Genomic DNA, 8,899 nt, shown 5'->3' on the forward strand with positions numbered 1-8,899 from the left:
TCTGTACAATGTCTGACTTCTAACCTCGACCAATATGGAAGATCAAAGAAGATTGATTTTTCTTCAAAATGTTTGTCACAAATGACTTTTTTTACTTACCAAAGGTGTGGTCTATGTTATTTACCTTTTCGTAAACCTTAACACTAGTTAATGGAGTTGGTGGACCATAATGACTTCTAAGAAACCTCCAATGTCGAAGATATACTGACTTCCTTCCATGTTTCAATTATTGAGAAGCAGTGTCTTCTTCGCATATTAGACATGCTTTATGACCCTTAACACTATAACCTGATATGTTACCATATGCCGGAAAGTCATTGATGGTGCAAAATAACACGACATGCAGCTTGAAAGTTTCATTAACACATCCGTCAAATACTTCAACACCCTGATCCAACATTAATTTCAAATCTTTAATTAGGGAACTTAGATAAACATCTATGTCATTCCCTAGTTGTTTCGGACTGGATATCATCATAGACAACATCATGTATTTTCGCTTCATGAACAATCCAGGAGGTAAGTTGTAAATAACTAGTAAAACAAGCCATGAACTGTGATTTGTACTCATATCACCAAACGGATTCATTCTGTCTGTAGCTAAACCAAGTCGGATATTTCTTTATTCTTTACCAAACTCTGGAAACTCATCATTAAATTTCTTCCATTGAATAGAATCAGTTGGACGTCAGTACATGCCATCACATTTTCTCTCATCTGCATGCCATCTAAGATTTTTAGCATCGTTTGGGTTTGCAAACAAACACTTCATCCTTGGAAGGATAGGAAGATACCACATAACCTTCATTGGGGGTCCATGTTTTTTTATCTTTTCAATAGTATCATCATCTTTTTCTTTTCAACTTATAACGTGATAACCCAAACCTCGGATAACTTTTCAACATCGCTTGACATACACTTCCATATCCATTCGCTTCTGCAAAAGACTCAGCTCCCACATCCATCAATGGGGGACCCCACATATTCTTCAGTTACAGAAACACGTGGTAAATTTAATAATTCACCATGCCATGTCCAAGCTGTATAAGATCGAAGAAACCCATCACATAGAAGGTGCTCCCTGATCATCTTAACATCTAGTATCCTTCCATTCAAAAAGTTAACAGACAAACACCAGATCTTTGCTTCATCTTGACCACTATTATTTGCGTTACATTGCGCAAATTGTATAAATTCTTCTAGTCCTCTTTCGTACTTGATCCTGCCGGTTGACTTAGCGCAAGAGCGTTGCCTCATCACGATCTTCCTCACCAGCTTGACACCATGTGCCCTCCAAGTCCACACCACAGATAGCCTCTCTGAGAACCTGAAAAACACAAAGTGGCGCCTCTGCGGCCGGTGGTGCTCCGACGCTCAAGTCAGTGACAAGAACACCCAAAAAACTGAGAGAAAATATGCTCTGTAGGACCGTACTGAAAGCACACAACCCTAGCAGAATGAGCCGTAATGAAAAACGTACCTCTGCAAATTCTGTTAAGTTTACCTTTATAGCTAGGTTTCTTCTCTCTCCAGGCCGTTATGCTTTTGGAACGCGTGGCTCGCATCCAACCCTGCACGTGTCACCATTTGGGCTGGGGTCGCAGGTTGTACCCAGCCCTACACGTGTCATCATCTGAGTTAGGATAACTCGAGCGTCATTTCTTTATTGCTCCCAGCCCTACACGTGTCATCACCTGGGTTGGAGTAACTGATGGCATCCAACCCTACACGTGTCGTCATCTGGGTTGGGGCAACTTGAATGTCATTTCTGTGTAGTAACTAGTCGCGCAGCTAAGTCCTCTACTCAAGGAGTAAAATAGCACGCGACATGCTTTAGAACACCACCTGACAAGGCGAGTATCGGGTGCAGCAAAGTGCACCATCTCTGTGATACCGCGTGTCGCTTAACGACACCCTCCTTACTGCAACGCCATGCATGCTCTGGCTGAGGAAACCTTGCCTTCAACAAATGTCCACTCTGGGAATCCCGTCGTTGATAGCTGTTCCGTCCGGTTGACCGGGACGTCTTCGTGCGCGACCTCAACCGTCAGCTAGGGACTCCTTCCCACTGGTTACCTGTGGATTCCTGCAAAAAAGAGGACAAAGAGGCACCCTAGCGGCCGTTTGCACTCCGACGCTCAAGTCAGCCAGCAAGAAACACCAAAACTATTCACCTCCATCTCTGAGCACCGCGTGTGGCGCTCTGAAGGTGGTAAAAAGAACTGTGTATTGTGTGTGTGTTCTCTCCCTCAGGCAAAGATATTCCCCAGTCCCTTGTACGTAACCTTGAAGCAGGAGCAAGCAACTAGAGAGTTCTGGTAAATTTGCCAAAAGTTCGAACCTCGTTTCCAACATTCTCAGCGCTATTTAAACTACCCAAGCATTTAAAGCGCCTTAAAGCGCCTTTAATTACAAATGTAACGCACTCAATCAGCGCATCGAATTAGAAAACGTAGCGCATTTAAGACGTTGAAACGCTTGGGAGCCATTATAGTACCTGAACGCTCGAAACGGAAACTGTATTGAATGACTTTAATTACCTGGCACCTGACTAAAGGGTGTTTCTATTCTGACATGGCTGTCGTACACGTGGAGGGCCTCACGACGCCGTGACCCCATTTTTGCCCATCTGGGGACGTTTCTACGTGTGAGTCCTCCTGCGTAGGGGTGACTTTTTGGGTGCCAACTCATGCCCCCAATCATCTAGTCACTTACTTTGAGAGCATATCTGCCCTCCTCTCGTACCCTGCACCCGTCTACCCTGGGCGTGACCTTCCTCTTAGGTCGTATCTGTCCCAAAGGCGTCTCTAGGGCGGCAGGGGTACTTCACGAGTCAGGCTGCCCTATACTGGTGTTGTTACTATCGCCTTGAAGCCACCTTTCTCTCCTCTTTATTACTGTTCCCTGGTTATACAGGGTTTGGGGCCTTCCCACGGCGTCGCCCCCTCCATGGTCTTTCCTACCCATGGGTATCGGGGAACTACACTGTGATTGCCTTGCTTTAGTACTGCTTGACCTGGCGACGCCTTACCTAGGCGACGCCTTGCCTTGGCGACGCACCTTCTTGACGACGATGGCACTTGGCGTCTCTTCACCTAGGCAACGCCTTGTGTTGACTTTGACCCCTGGTGTTGACTTTGACCTTGACTTAGTCAACGCCCGGGTACGGGACGGTACACAAGCCCCCCAGTCTTAAGCCGAAGACTTGTCTTCAGCGTAAAGATTAAGGCCTCGCCCACGCCGTCCACGTGCCACCTTGATGACGTGTCGCTCCCTGCTGACTCAACAATTCTCGAATTATTGACGTGACACTCTCTGAACCATAGTAGCGCTCTTAATGACTGATTGGACATCCTCTGAAACGGGGATAATAACACCTTTCGGGGCTACCCTTGATCGTGCGCCACGTAGCCCATCGCACGGCCAGCCTCTAGAGACCCTTGCGTTTCCCTTGGGCAATTGATCCTTTGACACGTGGCACGATCTCACGGCTCTTAGTTAGCGCCTCTTGGGTTACGAAATGTAACGTTTAAGTTATCCCCAAACCCCGCGCTCACCCCGCTGTTACATTCATTCCCTCTGCATCTTTGCACTGTTCGTTGTCTTCAAACCCCCTTTCTCTGCAATTGTTGTTCTCTCCTTCCTGTGCTCTTCTTCCGCCTTCACTCTTGTACCGTCCCGTATCCGGGCGTTGACTAAGTCAAGGTCAAAGTCAACGACTGGAGAGTCAGAGTCAACGCAAGGCGTCGCCTAGGTGGAGAGATGCCAAGTGCCAGCATCGCCAAGAGGAAGCGTCGCCAGGACAAGGCGTCGCCTAGGTGATGGCGTCGCCCAAACAGGGCGTCGCCAGATCAAACAGTACTAAAGCAAGGCAATCACGGTGTGGTTCCCCGATACCCATGGGTAGGAAAGACCATGGAGGGAGCAATGCCGTGGGGAGGCCTCAGGTCCCGATAACCCGGGGCAGTGATAAAGAGAAGGAAAAGGTGGCTTCAAAGCCATAGTGATAGTACCAGTGTAGGGCAGCCTGACTCGTGAAGTGCTCCTGCCGCCCCAGAGACGCCAGTGGGACAGATACGACTCAAGAGGAAGGTCACGCCCAGGGCAGCCGGGTGCAGGGTACAAGAGGAAGGCAGATACGCTCTCAAAGTAAGTGACTAGATAATTGGGGGCATGAGTTGGCACCCAAAATGTCACCCCTAGCGCAGTAGCAATCCCAAGCAGGAGGACTCACACGTGGAAACGTCCCCAGATGGGCAGAAACGCTCCCAGATGGGGTCATGGCGTCGTGAGGACCTCCACGTGTACGACAGCCATGCCAGAATAGAAACACCCTTTAGTCAGGTACCAGGTAATTAAAGTCATTCAATACAGTTTCCCTTTCGAGCATTCAGGTGTTATAATGGCTCCCAAGCGTTTCAACGTCTTAAATGCGCTACGTTTTCTAATTAAATACGCTGATTGAGTGCGTTACATTTGTAATTAAAGGCGCTTTAAGGTGCTTTAAATGCTTGGGTAGTTTAAATAGCGCGGAGAATGTTGGAAAGAGGGTTGGAACTTTCTGCAAATTTACCAGAACTCTCTAGTTGCTTTCTCGTGCTTCAAGGTTACGAACAGGGGACTGGGGAATATTTTTGCCTGAGAGAGAGAACACAGACACACAATACACAGTTATTTCTTACCACCTTCAGAGTGCCACACGCGGTGCTCAGAGACGGAGGTGAACAGTTTTGGTGTTTCTTGCTGGCTGACTTGAGCGTCGGAGTGCAAACGGCCGCTAGGGCGCCTCTTTGTCCTTTTTTTTTGCAGGTATCCACAAGAAATCAGTGGGAAGGAGTCCCTAGCTGACGGTTGAGGTCGCGCACGAAGACGTCCCGGTCAACCTGTTCGATGTGAAGCAGTATCAAGGGGAGACGCTGAAGGAGTATATCAATCGCTTCGGGGCCCAGGTCGTGAAGGTTGGTACGACAGAGGAGCCTATGATCGTGTACGCGTTTGTGAAAGGCGTGTGCCCCGGTCCTTTTGGAGAATCCATCATCCGCAACCGCCCTAGGACTTTCGCTGAACTACGGCGCAGGGCGGTAGAACATATAGCGTCTGAAGGAGAGGTGTGTGTGAAGCGCACCAGCGTCGTGCCCTCACGCCCAAGGGGACGGGCGCGAGCCCAATCCGTTAGGGTCAATGAGACCACGACGGGAAGAAAGAAGCCAGAGGCGAGACGCCCCTACGAGGCCAGAAAGCCCCAGCCCCGGGGTCCAGCAGGAGGCGATCGCCCCGCCAGAGAAAGAGCGAGACCGGCAAGGTACAACTTCGTGGTTGAGTTGAAGGATTTGATCGCCGTGCCTAACATAGCTGAGAGGCTGAGGCGACCGGCGAAGACCGACAAGGTGTTGGGGCCTCGTAAAGACTCTTGGTGCGAATTCCACGAGGCTTTCGGGCACCACATTGACAATTTCCTGTCGTTGGGCTACCAGCTAGATGAGCTGGTGAGAACTGGGTTCTTGAAGGACTATGTCGCGGAGCCCGCCACCGCCACCTTGCCGCCGCCGGCAGAAGAACCAGCACACGAGATGCCTGTGCTTGGCGAGGTCCATACTATTGCTGGAGGTTTTTCCGGCGAGGGACCCACCGCCTCCCAGCGGAAGAAATACGCGAGAGGGGTAAATTCAATCGAAGAGAGGCTCTCGGGGGAGCCATGGGAGTCGGATATCGTGTTCACAAGAAGAGACCTCCAAGATGTGGTACCCCACGACAACGACCCCGTTGTCATCTCAGTCGTCACAGCCGGAAGGAAGGTGCACAGAGTGCTTGTCGACCAAGGAAGTTCGGCAGACGTCATGTTTCTGTCGACCTTTAATAAGTTACGGTTGTCCCCCGATCTGTTGAGTCCCTATACGGGATGCCTGTATGGGTTCGGGGATAACCAGGTGGAAGTCCGGGGTTACCTGGAGTTGAGGACTACGTTCACAGACGGTGAGGCCTCCCGTACCGAAAGCATCCGGTACCTTGTCGTGAACGCCAACTCTGCCTACAATATTTTGCTGGGCAAACCGGCGTTAAACCGTCTGAACGCGGTGTCCTCCACACGTCACATGAAGATGAAGCTGCCGGACCTCAATGGCCAGGTGATAGTCATCAGGTCAGACCAGGAGGAGGCAAGGAAATGCTATGAAAACAGCCTGAAGACGAAGAGAGGCGTGTTCATGGTGTATGAACGTCCGCCGAGCGCGGACACGATGATGATTGAGGCGACGCCTGCTGGGTCGACGCCTGACGAGGCCCTACCAGCGAAGGCGACGCCCAAAGCTGATGCACCAATGGAGGAAAGCCCTGAGGACGCAGCGCCCGTAGAAGAGGCGGCGCCCGTCGAGGATGATAGCAGGGAACAGCCAACGGCTAACGCCGTAGAAAGGGAGATTGGCGGCAGGACATTCAAGCTAGGGAGTTCGCTGAGCCCAGAAGAACAGGAAGGGGTGGCGGAAGTAATTTCACGCCACCTGGATGCCTTCGCATGGTCCGCCTCGGATATGCCCGGCATCGATCCTGATTTCCTGTGTCACCACCTCAGCATGGACGCCGCGGTCCGCCCCGTGCGTCAGAGAAGGAGAAAGTTCAATGAGGAACGACAGCAGGTGGTGAAAGACGAAACGCAAAAGCTGTTGAGTGCTGGCCACATCAGGGAGATTCAGTACCCTGAGTGGCTCGCCAACGTCGTCCTGGTGAAAAAGGCGAACGGAAAGTGGAGGATGTGTGTTGACTTCACGGACCTGAACAAGGCATGCCCAAAGGACTCGTATCCGCTGCCCAGCATCGACGCCTTGGTAGACAGTGCGTCCAGCAGCAAGGTGCTGAGTTTCCTGGACGCCTTTTCAGGGTACAACCAAATCAAGATGCACCCAAGAGACGAGAGCAAGACCGCATTCATGACTGAGACCTGCAGTTACTGCTATAAGGTGATGCCTTTTGGGCTGAAAAATGCGGGCGCCACGTACCAGAGGCTAATGGACAAGGTCCTGGCGCCAATGCTCGGGAGGAATGTGTACGCCTATGTAGACGACATGGTGGTGGCCCCGTGCGTCGCAGAATAGGGCGCAGCACATGGCGGACCTGGAGGAGTTGTTCGTCACAATATCCAAGTACCGCCTCAAGTTAAACCCTGAGAAGTGTGTTTTCGGGGTCGAGGCCGGTAAGTTCTTGGGTTTTATGCTCACAGAGTGATGTGATTCCAATAGCCACATAGAACAAGATTCTTGACACTTTTAGGAATCACCTTGAGCTGAAAAATATAGAGGCACTTTTCTTAGAGTTGGATCATTGTTCTAAGACAAGAACTCACCAAAAACTAGCACCAAATCCCAAACTCATTTGGATGAACCAAATATTGTCAAATTGAATCAACAAAAAGAAAGAAAGCTGGAATGACCGAACAGAATTAAACATATAAACACATGAACCGAACAGAATTAAAAACAAAACAGAACATAGTGCTGGAAAATAGAAAAAACCGAAACTGAAAAACTCAAGAACACAAAGCAACATGAACAATTGAAGAAGAAGAAAGGAAGGAGAAGAGAATGCTCATGAAGATGGAAGGAGGATGGATGATCTCGCCACTAGAAGTGTGGAATGCTCCTAGATGAGAGTGATGCTGCCACTTGAGGACTCCATTGATCCATCAAGATAAGACTAGAGAAGAAGGCTCCAAAAGCTCTCCAAAGGTCACTCAAAATTTGAGTATAGTTTTCTTAGATTAATTCCAATCTGAATTTTACAAGGAAGGCACCTCTATTTATAGCCTAAGGTGCTGAAAATGTAAGCTAAACAATTTCAAAATTCCCTCCTAAAGTATTCTAGAACCGGCGCCTATTTGCAAAGCAAGGAAGGTGTGATCCTTTCTTTTACTTTGGCACCTCCTATTCTACTCCTACACCTAACTACTAATACACCCCCCCAAAAGCTCCTAACTAAAGCCTAAAAGATGCTTTAACAAAAGAGGTTTCTAAAGTTTCCCTCTAAGCACCTTCAACTAAAGATATTACAAAAAGAGAAAATAAATGTCCTCTAGCTCCCAAAGCTTTGAACATGCTTCTTGTAATCCTTTGAGGTGGACTTTGACCTCCATAGGCGTCTTCTATTTGTGCCTCCACCTCGTCTTGATCTTGTTGATTGGCCTCCATGTCTTCTTGAGCTTGATCTCCATCATACTCCCCGAGTTGGAGAGAATTCGACCACGAATTCTGGAGACCTACAGAAAAAGGAGTTAGATCGCTGACATTAAAAGTATGACTACCTAAGAATGTATCAGGCATATCTAACTCATAAGCATTGTCATTAATCTTCTTGAGGACTTGGAAAGGTCCATCCCCTCGAGGCATTAGTTTGGACTTCCTTTGAGTAGGAAAACGATCCTTCCTCAAGTGAAGCCAAACCCAATCGCCCTCATCAAACAACAATGCTTTTCTCCTTTTATTGGCAAGTTCAGCATACTTGCCAACCTTCTTCTCAATTCTCTTCTTGATGTCTTTATGCAAAGTTTTCACAAAAGAAGCCTTTTCATCCCCATCTTTGCACAAGACATCTCCAAGAAGGGGAATAGGAAGAAGATCAAGAGGTGTTAGGGGATTAAACCCATAGACCACCTCAAAAGGAGAATGGGAGGTGGTAGAATTTACTACTCGGTTATATGCAAACTCAACATGGGGTAGTAAATTCTCCCACACTCTAGGATTCCCCGAAATAAAGCATCTCAATAGTTGTCCCAAAGTTCTATTCACCACCTCGGTTTGACCATCAGTTTGTGGGTGGCAAGTGGTAGAAAATAAAAGCTTAGTTCCAAGCTTGCCCCACAAGGTCTTCCAAAAGTGACTCAAGAACTTAGGATCTCTATCGGACACTATAG

Source organism: Phaseolus vulgaris, chromosome 11, assembly GCF_051622355.1.
Source record: "Phaseolus vulgaris cultivar YP4 chromosome 11, ASM5162235v1, whole genome shotgun sequence".
Lineage (NCBI taxonomy): Eukaryota > Viridiplantae > Streptophyta > Magnoliopsida > Fabales > Fabaceae > Phaseolus > Phaseolus vulgaris.